The sequence below is a fragment of the Prinia subflava genome, chromosome 14 (assembly GCF_021018805.1).
Source record: "Prinia subflava isolate CZ2003 ecotype Zambia chromosome 14, Cam_Psub_1.2, whole genome shotgun sequence".
Classification (NCBI taxonomy): Eukaryota; Metazoa; Chordata; class Aves; order Passeriformes; family Cisticolidae; genus Prinia; species Prinia subflava.
In genome coordinates, this window is record NC_086260.1 from 3,731,957 (window position 1) to 3,744,995 (window position 13,039).

The window sequence follows — 13,039 nt, forward strand, 5'->3', positions numbered from 1 at the left end:
ATGTTCCCCCCCGCTCCAGCACTTATAACCACCTTTTACTTTCAAAGGAAAACGATAGGCTTTGATATGATTCTGACTGAGTGAAGTTTTAAAACATGTTTTTGTCTTTCAGTCTCCTGAGAACATTTTTTCTGAGTGACTCCAGCTTCCAGACACATTTGCCATGAGAAGGGTTCCAATCCTTTCCTGTATTTGCCCTGAGTCATGAATGGATATGTGTGATGCCTGCAAGTAAAACGGGTGAGTTGTCAAGCCTGAGTTTGCAATAACTCTCACTTAATCTTTCTTACAAATTATCTTTGCCTCATTTTTTTCTCCCCTTTTTAATATGGGGGGGTAGGGGGGTTTGCATTGTCTGTGTAAGCAAATCATCACTATTCTTGAAAGTAAGAAGCAACCTTCATTGTAATGAAATACCAGAAATATCAAATATTACCTATACAGAAAAAAAATGTCCTTTCCTTTCTTTCTTTCTTCTCTTCATCCCCCTCAATCCTATGAACTGTGAGCTCTTTGGTGGTGAAACTGGAGTTCAGTCATGCAGGCAAAGCTACTGCCCAAAACTGAAGCCTTGCAGATAGACAGGATCTAAGCCAAGCTTATGTGGGCAATTCGTGTCATGATTAAAAATGGATATGGAGAGGTCTCCTCGCCATCATGTGTCACATCAGGGACTCTCAAAGGAGCCACTGCCAACACATAATCAGCTCCAGCGTTTGCTGCACGTGCATCCCAGTGACAAAATGGTGTCACTGGTCCACAGGAGAGCCTCACCTTGCTGCTGCTGCCCAGCCTGGGGGACGTGGGGACAAAGCCTTGAGCAGCCTGTTTGATCAAGCTCGAGAGGATGCTGGAGTGGAACCCCTCCTCTGTTAAGGGCCAGTTGCCTTTTTGTGCCATGCAAGGGGTGGTTGTGCCTTTTCCAGCTGTCCCCATCCCCCAGGAACCTGGCATGGGGAGTTTTCCATGCCTGTTCCTCTTACCTGCCTCCTCCTGATTGCCTCTCTTAATAACTGGGCTGAGAGGAGGGGCAATTTAGTTTGGGAAAACAAGAATCATCTCATTCTGCAGCAAAACTGGAAGGTCTGTGTAAGAAATCTTTCAAACCCAGGAAATCTGCATAATTAAATTGTGTAGGAATTGGGAGCACAAATTGTTTTTTTAAATAAATTCAGGTTTCTATTATATATTTAATATCCCTCTGTGTGTTGGAAAGTGCATTTCAATTCAAAGATTATAAAACCCGAGAAATTCATACCTCAGTGAGTTGTGATTTTTTTTTTTTTTGTTAAGTTTCCATTTTTTTTTTCCAGAGGTAGCATAATTACCATGTCATTTAACAAAGATTATAATAGCTGTTCAGTTTTTACCGACTGGTATAGTAAACAGTTGAATAAACCCATATGGCAGCTCAAAGTGTGCATAGAGGAGAGGGAGTCTTACCATTTCTTTCATGTCTGAATTACCAACCTCACTGATACGACTGAGATCCCCAAACAGGGACCAATTCCAGGCTTCTCCAGTCATGCAAAAATTTCTCACTGCTCTGTCGCATGTGAATCAATTGATTTTAATCACGGTGGTTAGGTAATTAATTATTTCTTTGTGCCTATAAAGTATGCATGGGAAACGTGGGGTTATGTGCAAGGTACATGCCTCGATTTAAAGCACTCTGTGCATTTGCTTAATGCCTCTTTAGTAAATGTAAATAATGCCTGGGGTCACAATCTCAATATCCAGGTATTGTTAAAGATTGAGGCCCTTCTAGGGCTGGCATGGGTGAAGTGTGGCATTGCTGGGTGCTGTGACAGCCCCGTGGCACTGCTTGTAATGGCACTTGGTGTCTGGTCTCAGGGTGGCAAACCGAAGGACCAGAGTGTTTCAAAGCATCCACTTGAAGTACCAGGTTGAATTAGGGAGGTGTGGAGCTGTGGCCAACCAGCATCTGGAGTAAAGACAAAGTGTTGGAGTAACGTGCCCTCTGGATACCTTCACTATTAAAAAATAAAAGCAATGAGAAGAAGGATTGTTAACTCCCTCCAAATGCTGGCTTGAACAAAGAAAAAGACTCGCGCTATTCCTCCTCAAACTCACTTACTTCCCAGTTATCTTAAAATTTTCATGTCACATAATAGCTTTAAAATACCTTCTGAATGCATTAGACTCTCTAGGTGCTTAGGAAATATTGCAGAATAATAATAACACGAAATGACCAAGCGTTGAGCATTCCCACTGGAAAGGAGCAGTTGGCCCAAACTGGTGCTTGTGTTCATCTTAACCCTGATGTACGACCAGCCCTCCACCATAATTCTATCAAGAGATGGTAAGTTGCCTAGCAATGTGCTGACTGCAGAGGGTACGTGTCGAGCTAATTCAGTTTTTGTTCTCGTTTTCCTTGAGAGTTCAGCTTAAAGGAGTGATCCTTTCTCCGGCTGCAGCAAGAGCCACTTCTCGGCGGTCTCTCTTGTTCCCCGCTCGAGTGTCCCTGGTGATGTCAGGAATTCATTCACCGCCGTACGCGCCTCGAAGGTTTCCAGCTTATTGAGTAGCCAAATGTGGTTTCTGCTGATTGTGTTGACTGAATACGTAGGGCCTTTCGAAGAGGCGAGGGTTTTATTTAAAGCAGAGCGTTTAGTTGTATACCATTTTATGGCAGGCAAAGGTCATCTGGGGTAAGCAGCCAGAACAGTGAATTGCTTCACTGCAGCACCTCGGAAAGTAAGAGAGAGAAAGGTACAGTAAAAGGTTTTAACAAATTGCTCGTGGTTATAAATTTTTAAAGTCGAGGAGCTGGTGCTGTGTACGTTTTTAAATTGGAGATAACCATGCTTGTAGGATAAATTGAGTTAAGGAGGGAACAAATCAAAATAATGGGGTGGTACTAAAAGCCTGGTGGTGCTGCCAGCGGCGCTGAGCACCGAGCAGATGGCGCGGCAGGGACCTGCTGTGTCCCTGCCCTTCCCACGTGGATTTGTGGGGACCTTTCCTCCTAACAGTGCCCCTCTCCTCCCTCAGTCCTCCCCTCTGGCTCCTGGCTGTGAAAAGGGCTGGATTTGCCCTGTGGTGCTTCTTGTGACAGCCAAGGAGCAAGAGCCAGAGGGGTTTGTCAGTGCAGCAGGGGTGGGATGCCCAGGTTGTGCTAACCCTGATGTGTGTCAGTGGGGTGGGGGCAGCTCCAGGAGCACAGCCTGGCATCCCCTGGCAGAGCTGCTCAGAGGGAGAGGTGGCAGCAGCCCAGAGATGTCACTTCTGTCCTTGCAGGATCTCTCTTGCTCCTTGTGGCATCAGTGGCTCCAGAGAGACTTTGTTTTTCTGAAACTTTTCTGCCCGTGGAACTTTCTCTGTGGCAGGGGGAGGAGAGAAGAAGTAATTTTAACAATTTAATAAAGTACATAATGTAAGTTTTATAAGCTGGTGTGAATGCTCCTAAGTATTTTGGTCTTTTTTCATAACACAATGAACCTAATATTGGTAAAAATACAGATCTTAGCTGCCACCATAAAGAGAGGCTAGATTTAATAAACAGTTATGAATGTTGGCAGCTGCCTATCAGATTGTATAACATCGGCTATAGCACATGAAGACAGTGTCAACTTACATTTTATCTCAGAAGTATTTTCAAAGCATTTATTTTGCTTTCTCTTGAGTCCTTAACCTAATTCAAGTTATATAATTGGCGGAATATTTTTCCACACCGCTAATTGGCTGGGTGCCAGCGTGGAAACCATTGTATGACTTGATGATGATCAGGAATTAACATGACATTTGCGTGGTGGTAATGGAATACATTAGTAATGTAATTCATGACTGTAAGAAAGAGACCATCATCTCCCACCTCTGATCAGCAGGAGGGGCTGGGAGGATGATGAAATGCTCCCAGCAGGCACCTCACAGCAGTGGCTGGCCAATCTCGATGTCAAATTTAGTTTTAAATTCTTCAGACAAAGCTGTAATGCTTACCAATTAATTACTACAAATGTCAATTAAAAATCTACCAAATAATGCAGTAAGATTAAATTTCAATTAAAAAAATTACATTTAACAAGGAAGATACAACATTATTTTAATGAATTCTGCTGAAGGTGACAGTTTATCTAGATATATTTATACCGTGTAGGTGGATCTAAATTCATTGGATGATGTTAACCATGTTACTCAGTGTACATATTAGTTTTGAAAATTATTTCGACTTTGGCTATGTCCTGGAGGAGCTGGAGCATCAGGGGGCATTTCTCATCACCAGGAGAAGGGGGAATTTCACGCCTTCTCAGTAAAAAAAATCTTCTCACACCTAAACTGAAGGCTTCAGTGCAGAATTCTGTCCTGACCAAATCTGTGGTATTTTTCATTGCTTTATATTTAGAAAACCAAACAGAGCATTTTTGTTGTGGCAATAGAGCAAGCCCTGACTTTTCAACGTCTGTAACGATTTCTTGGGACAGTTTTTCAAGTAATCTGTTTTATCATACAAATAATACCTACTATTCCAACAGATCACATAACAGGAAAAGATTTTGCTTTGGGAAGGTGGTGAACTTAAAGTCCTGAGCAGAGCTTTTATCTGCAAGGCTTCACCCTGTTTCAGTAGAGGTTGTGAATGCATGATTAAAATCACCTTGTTGATACTTGAGATGATTGAAAGGAAATTTTGAACCAGGAGTGGCAGAGATGTTGTGGGGTGTGTGAAGTTTTGAGTTTGCAGGTGTGTGTACCACAAACTCTCCTATAGCACCTGCACCTTTTTGGATGCAGAGTGCTAACAGAGCAAAGTGGGGCTTGTAGCTGGAGTTTTGTGTGGCAGCAGCTTTGTTTTTATTGCTCAGGGCAGTTTTAGGCTGATGGAGATTGAGTTGCTTTGGGAAGGCATGAGTGCCTGCAGTCACCAACATGGCACAGGGGCAGAGCTGGGCTGTGCAAGTGGCTATCTTGGTATTAAAGTATTTATGAGACCTGAAAAATACTTTATCAGCTTCCTTGAACTTCTTTTCTGAGAGCTTTTATTATGTTTTCACACCGTCATGTCTAGGTAAGAGGGAAGACATAATTGAATAAGCAGATTTTGTGTCAAGCCAGCATGGAAAGAAGTCCCTCTCAGGGACCAGAGGCTCCTTTTCCTTGGCACTGTTGTGTCTGGAGCTATCAAATTTCAGCAGGTTTTAACTTAAAATAAAATACAGAAAAATACAATGTGCATGCAGAAAATCAGAGAAGCCAAACAACTGCTCATGGCAGGTTAAAGCAGTGATATTCTCTTTAGTAGACAGGTCCCTTAGATGCTGCTCAGGCTTTGCCCACTGGTGAGTGAATGCAGCAGGCATGATCTGTCTCAATGCTGCAATTCAGATACCTGAACAGCTTTACAGGATCATACCTGCTTTGTGCAATTATCTGATAAAACTATCACCAGCAGGAGATGGGAGACAGCCTTTTTTTTTCCTATAAGGGCCTCAGAAATGGATGATGTGGAAGTGTAAGAGCAGTGGAAACATTTTCTCACCAGTCCTCACAGACAGAAAGGTGATGGAGAGGAGGTTAGAGCAAGGCAGAATCATTTCCTCACCAGCAGCCAGAAAGCTTTAAACAAGGAGGCAGAGAGGGAGGAGTGGGAGCAGGTAACATCTTTCTGCCAGGAGATAATGGTGTGAGGAGCTTGTGGGTTCGGGGCACCCACTGGTCAGACAATTAGGTGGCAGCTGGAGCTCCTGCTCTTAAAAACCCATCATTTCCAGGGGCTTTCAGCTCTGCACAGGACCAGTCATTTTCTGATTTGAGTCCCAGGAGGAAGCTCTTGCTTTGGCTGTTGTTTGAGAAGAGGTGCAGGTGGTGCAGCAGGAAGGGAGCATCCTCTGTATCCCAGGTTCTGCTGCTCCCATGAGGAGCTTGTGCCCATCCCAAGCACTCGGGGTATCTGGGCTCCTCATTGGGGTGTCCCACAATGAACCCTGTGCCCATCCCAAGCACTCAGGGTATCTGGGCTCCTCATTGAGGTGTCCCACAATGAACCCTGTGCCCATCCCAAGCACTCAGGGTATCTGGGCTCCTCGTTGGGGTGTCCCACAATGAACCCCATGCCCATCCTGAGCACTCGGGGTATCTGGGCTCCTTGTTGGGGTGTCCCACAATGAGCCCTGTGCCCATCCTGAGCACTGAGGTGGTGTCTGGTCTTCTCCGAATATCCTACAATTGAAAATTTCTCCCTTTGGCAGGGAAATGCTTCTCTCTTTGTGTAAGAGTTGACCAAACACCTTGAAAGAAGAGTCTTTGACTTTGGAGAAAGTATTTCTGTCTCTTTGGGTTTTTCCTTTTTTTCTTCCTTAGTGTAGGGCTATGTCAGCTGTATTGCATTGAGGGAACACTGAGCTGGGGGAGGAAACTTAAATAAGCTGCCCTCATATTGCCAGTTTATTCCCAGCTTTCATCCACTGATTTGCATGCCATCTGAAATAAAAATAGCCAGCCTTCAGTAGTTTGTTTACCTTTGCTGGTATCACTGTGGGGTGACCCGAGGAGATGTAAAAACTGTTCTGGCTCTGACATTTGCATGAGCCGCGAGGTTGGGTGAGAGGAGACAGACGCTGCACAAAGTGAAAAGGCAACAGGGTTTATTAAGTCTTTGTCTTACCCTGGTTTATAATATTTAGACAAAAGCAAATATCTCCAGGGAGGCCTTGTGAAATGAGAGACCAGAGGAAGCTCTGTGGGCTGCTGGCAGATTCTGTGCTGTCAGGTGGGGTTGGGTGGTGGGATGCTGAGGAGGGGCTGCGAGGGTCGGGCACACACAGGGGGTCCTGGATTGCCGCTTGGGGAGGAGGATGTGGACTTAAAGTACTTGTGTAGGACAAAGTCTTTATACTGTCATCATGGTAGTGCTCCAGGGGGAGAGCCTGAAATGCTCTTTGTCTTCATTAATACTTCTTCCCAGCAGAGCCTTCAGAGATCGTTCTCACGTTCGGATGTACAAGGAAACCGAATATAGAGTTGTTTGTCATGAAAATCCCATTTATTTACAGCGGCTGTAAAATCCCAGATGCTGAGCGTAGAGGGAGGCTGCTCTGTCATCAGCCAGTCGAGGGGAGAGCTGGCTATAAAACCGAGCTGTAATTCCCTCTTGACAGGGGTGTGGTGGTTGTGTCTTCAAACAACTTCAAGAGCCTGCCCTGCCAAGCCTTTATGGATTTTGTTCTCACGAGCCAGGTAATAGATAAGTCTGAGCAAGGAGATAGATACAGATATAGATATATATGAAAGGAAGACCTTTGCTCTAGGAAAATATCCATCATTGCTTTTGAAAGGATTCAGGATTTCAGCGCAGAGCATCTGAAGTGTTCGGGGTCCTTTTGTTGCAAAGGAGGTGCTGTGGGCCTGGGGCTGCTCTTGACACCTCCCAAGCATTCAATATACCCTTGATCCCAGGGCAGCAGGATGTGACCCTCACAGAAAGACAGATGGCACTGGGGAGCTTGATGCTTATTGTTTTCAGCAGAGCTCCACTGGAACCAATAAAGTTGCTGCCACCACTGCTTGGAGCAAAAGTGGCTACAGCTGAACAAGAGACACAAAATTATCAATTAAAAAAGACATCTCCAAACCCATTATTTTACTGTTGAAAAAACATCCTCCTTCCCAGTCTCGTTTTTTCCCCACATGAAGGGAATCTTTGGGATATTAATGATTCACTGTCATGTTTGTTTAACATATTTTTTGACAATGCCTTTTTAGGGTCGAAGCCTCAAGTTTTTCTTCATGTGTTCCAGCTAGGGAAGACTCCCAGTGTCTCAATGGGGCCTCTTCTGAAATAAATGAAGACTAATTTTTCTCAACTTAATTGGGAATTTCATCTGAATAAACAGAGAAAGGCCCAGGCTTTGTTTGTATAAAATGTCATGGAATGCTGTTCTGCTGAGCAGCTGCATTGCTGCTGGCGGGCTGGTTCTCACCCAGGAGATTTCTCATGAAATTGGTGGCCAGAGCCCTCCACAATGGCTCAATTCTCACATGGACCACCATGACCCCGTGGTCTCCTGCCTTTCTGCCTCATCCTTGCTTTTCCTGCATCACTGCAGGCACCTGGGCACAGCTTGGGAGCTAAAGGCAGTGTCATTTTAGGAGATTTGGCCTTAACCTGAAATTTCCATGTTTTTGTGGGTTTAAGTCAAACCTTAATACTGCTTCAGCATAATGTTTTTGTGGTTTAATGTTCTTACATTTTTTTACAGTGTTTCTTTTAAATTCTGCCACTGAAGTGTATGAGAGTTGACAAGTGTAAATATGTAGTTAGACTATTTCAAAAGTGTATTATTTACTGATCGACCATAATGGCTCCAAAGGAACCATTATACTCAATCATATCATGTCACTCTGTGGCACTTATTATGATGGTAATATGGATATGCATATTATTTTTTTTTTAAAGCATGAGAAGCGTTATTGTGCATGTGTAAAAGCTGTTTTTAATTGTCAGTAATGCTCTGAGCTTTTTTTAATACCAATAATTTAAACCACCTATGGCTACCAGCCTGCGAATTGTGGAAGCAAAAATCCATGTCTTTAGGAGGATGGAAAAAGCCAGGTTTGATATTTACAGCAATGCAACTGTGCATCTCCTTGATATGGCTCTTTTATAGCTTTGTTAGATCCGAGGGCAGCCTAGAACCCTAACCTGAGAGCTTGGCAGGTAAAAGCTTTCCATTTTATCTCTGCAGCTTTCATCTGCTCCTGTAAGCTCTTTTCCTGACTTCCTAATTGTGTTTGCAACATTAGCAAATGGGCGGTCTGAAAATACCACGCAGTGCAAGCCACGTTAATTCAAGGACCTTTTTTCTTTAAGGTGTCACAGAAGATGTCTTTTTGTAGCACCGGGGCAGAGAAAGGAGGAGAGAAGGCAGAATGAGAGCAGAATGTGAACACTGAACCATGTAAAATAAAAGAAAGAGACAGGCAGAGAGCTGGGAGGGCTAAATATGCTCCAGCCTTTCCAAAGAGCTGGTTTCAGGAGAGAGAGAGAGGGAGAGGGAGGCAAGAGAGCACAAGCAGGAGCTTGCTTGCTAGAAAATGTCTTTTGTGGAGAAGATGGGAGGAGAGTTTGAGTTTTACTGACTAGAGGTGAGGAGCTAAGGTGCGAGTTTGGCGCACGGCAGATCGATCGCGGAGCAATAATTAGAGAGAGGAGGAGGAATCAGAAGTGTTTCTTAACTTAGAAACAAGGATGTGACTGGCTGCTGGCTGTTGCTACTTGGAAGCAGGTGAAAAAGAAAGGAATCTGTTGGGCAAAGTCCTCACTGCAGAAGGCACAATGAGAAGGTGAAATCCAGCTTGTGGTTGTTGAAGAGAGATGTGGGAAAGGAAAAGCCAGCGTTGCCCGAGAGGTCTGCATTGTCCAGCAGGGCAGTGACCCCTCTGCAGGAGCTGTTCAGGGGCTAATGTCAGTGGGGAAACCTGCCACTGGAAATGCATTTTGCTGTAAATGTGGAATATTAACCATAAGATGCTAGAATGAGCCCAATTTGAATAGTTCAGGACAAGGAGGACATGTGGTCTTGAACTGGTAACAGCCAGATTTCCTTGCAATAATTTTTAAATGAATAAAAGTAGCAAGTTTTTTGTGGTTGGGTTTTTTTGGGGGGGGATTTGTTTGTTTGTTTGTTTGGGGTTTTGTTGTTGTTGATGTGCTTTTTGCTAATTCTAACTTGACTCTCTTTCTGAAATTGTATTAAAACCAGTTGTTCTCTTTTGAAATACTGAGCAAGGAACATGAAAACCAATAAATGTACTCTTACTATTTCTGTCCTTGACCTACATAAACAGCTGTATAGTCAGGCTCAGTCTTGTATTTATGAAAAGTCTGGGGCAAGCTGAACATAAATTTTGAGATGGTTCCTGGTTAGAAAAGTTACTTGTTGAGGTCTCATCACCCAAAACATGAAATATTGGTGTTTCTGCTGGGATCATCAGCTTAATATTCTGAATAAATTGTATAACTGCATAAGAGGTTTGTATAAGAGGATGGGATTTATGAAGCTGCAGTGCATTTGTACACACACATGCACTAGCACACAACACTTGTTGATGATTCAGAGAAGGAGTAGAGTAATTCAGCTCTTGGACTGCCTCACGTGTGATTGGCTTCCTTTCTGGGGGACTTATTTTAGGGAAAAATCAATGTCAACTGAAAAACATTCCATTCTGAAAAGACAAAAATTCCCCTACTTGTGAAAATGTGTCTTGGCAGCTGATTTAACTTATGATACAAGATTTAACACTTTTCACTAAACATGAATTTTTTACCATGGCAACAGCTACGTTACGGGCCACATGTTGGAGACTTGCATGTTGTTGCAGAAACTTGTAGCTCTCCACATTTAGCCGAGTCCTTGTTTCCACCGGCAGAAGGAGCCCACTCCTGCAGCTGTTTTGGGCACAGATCTGCTGGTGGGGCCCGTGGGCATCCCCCAGCCCCCAGCAAGGTGATGTTCTGCTCTGGGGGACGTGTGGACAAAGCATTTGATGGCAGAAGAACTCATGGTTTGTCTTCCATTTGCCATTCCAGCGGCGGGGAGCTTTCTGAGAGTCTCACTTCTCTAGATTCTCTCTCCCTCTTCCCTCCCCATCACCCCTTGGACACAGGCAGCTCAACCCCGCTTTGCCACGTGCAGTGACAGTTCTGCCCTGTCTCCCTGCTCCTCTCCCAGCTCCTGTCACCTCTCATTTGACATGGATTGGTGTTTCAGGCCACGTTAATTGAGTCAGGCTCATCAGGGGCTCCATAAAAGCGTGGTGGGTGGGATGGAGCCCTGGCAGATGGCAGCAGCCCAGGTCAGGAGGGACCTGTGGCTGTGCTGGTGCTCCAGAGGTGACGGGCTGGAGCTTCTGCAGGAGCACAGAGGTTGAGGTTGAGGGTGGGTTTTTTCCCCTCAAACAGAACCAAATAATTGTTCACTAAAACTGTATATCCTATGAAGGACTAGGTGTGAAACAGTAAGGGAATTTGAGTTGATAGGTAATTGCAAACATCTGCAGGTAATTTGAGGAGGAGCAGTTTTATTTAACCTTACAAGTTAGGAAGAGTTTAAATCCTCTTGTTTTAGGACAAAGCTAACAAAAAGGGTTAGACAGAAAGTCCTGTTTCCAGAGGTGAAAACTCTCAGTTCATATGTTTTCTCTAAAGTTCTGGTCTTGGCCATTGCTAAGCAATGACCAAGCACATCAATGTTCCTTTTTGGTCTGGGACCTTTGCCCTTTTTCTTTCATGCAAAACAGCCCAATTTAAATGAAACCAGCTATGCAAAGCAGGAGCTTGACATGGTGGGGACACTCATCCCCATCAGTTCTGGGCTGTGGTGGCACAGTGAAGGGTGTCCTCTACACTCCCTGTCCTGCTGGTCCAATGTCCCCAGAACAGCTCCTTCTCTTGTGTAAGACTGGTTTAAATCTGGCCTTTACTTGGTGTGAATTCTCCAAGCTGTGCTGGTCCAGAACTTAAATAATTTGCTTCTCTTTTTAGCATCGTGTCTTTTAAAGGTGTTATATTTGTTTCCATTTAGCGTTAAATTAAAATTAAATGGTTCTGCTTTGTAGATGTGATAGTGTACAAATATATCTATTTTTAAATCCTTTTAGCCCATGTCTATGTGGCTAAGAAAAAAGCACAGCAGAGTAGAGGCCCCTGATTTTTGTTTTACTTGAATCTAACACCCTATTGGGATTTCAATTATAAGTGAATGTTGCACTTGTTTGTTACTAAGGTGACTACAGTGTCAAGGTTATATGGATGTTGTAGTATTATAAATGTAGAAATAATGCAAAAAAGAAAAATAGTTGTGTTGGCTAAAATCATCTTATTCCTATAGCATAAAGTTGCACACTGTCCTACATTTCAATTCTTGTTCTATTAAATTACCTGTTTAATAATTTGAATCCAGTGTTATTTTTATATTATATTGCAAGTGTGTGACTGTGAGGTTATTTTTAAGATATATTTATTAAGGGAATGAATACAATAAGACAAGTCATTGCAGCCCACATGCAGTTCCTTGACTTCTCATTTTATGATGTTTCAATTGCATATGATTACCGAATATAAGTTTTAACTTTTATGGGGGTTCATTAGAGATGCAGCTGTGTAGAGAGAAATTCAATAGAATCTGATCATTTTTTTAAGCTCTGGAAGTGTAGTGAGATGGAGCAGCTTGATGGAGCATAACTCAAACTTCTGACTTTGAGTTTGGGTGCACAAACTGAGGGGTCTGCAAGGGCTCTGCAGGTCTGCAGTGGAAATTTGCTGCTGGTGGGGAGAGGAAGGGCACAATGCAAGGTCTGTGTGTTTGGGGTGTGGTAGACCAGAGCATCTCAAATGAAAGGCAGTGGCCTTTTTTTTTGTTCTGGGTAGGACAAAGAGAAGAGGTGATGTCCTTGCTTGGGGCCAGGACTAGCATGAAACGCTTTTTGCTCCTGTGTGAATTAACACGCTGGTGGAGAAATATGGTTTCAGTAAATCCATGGTGTTTTCTTCTTAATAGGGAATCTAAATAAAATCAACTCCTCAAAAACTGATATTGAAAGCAATCTTAGTGAGCAAGTTCTGAAAAAACAACTTTTGGGGCACATTTAAAGGAATAGATGTAGTAAATTAGTAAATTTACCCTGTGGTTTAAGGCTGCAGTGCTTTGTGTGAATAATAAACAGGAACACATCCCATCAAATACAGTTTTTCCATAATTTATTAGCATAATACATTGTTTTTAATGCATAGGAATGTAAACATTTATAATGGAGTGATCATGTCTTTTAGCAAGGGGGAACCCCTGTTCAAAACTATTAGTGCCATTAGCTGTCTGGGGGAAAGTTATTTCATGATACAGACGATTTCTTTGCAAACATCAACTATCCTAAGTTGTAGTATAAGGTTGCAAACCCAGATCCAAAGAAAAGACATCCTTGTCTGGGCATGGGAGAAAGTATCACGGGGGACTTGAGTGCAAGACTTAAAAAACCTCTTCTCTGTGATTAAAGCTGTGGCTGGGCCATGTCCTTGCTTACTTCT

General features: G+C 43.3%; 1 protein-coding gene across 5 annotated transcripts in view; it reads left to right on the forward strand.

Annotated features, from left to right (window-relative positions):
* The window catches only part of FOXP1 (forkhead box P1), a 379,483-nt gene that overhangs the window by 44,545 nt on the left and 321,899 nt on the right, over positions 1-13,039 (forward strand). For all 5 annotated transcript variants that reach the window (XM_063411788.1, XM_063411793.1, XM_063411794.1 and 2 more), the window contains exon 2: positions 113-240. The gene's annotated coding sequence lies outside the window, so the exon portion shown is untranslated. The remainder of the gene's footprint in view (positions 1-112; positions 241-13,039) is intronic.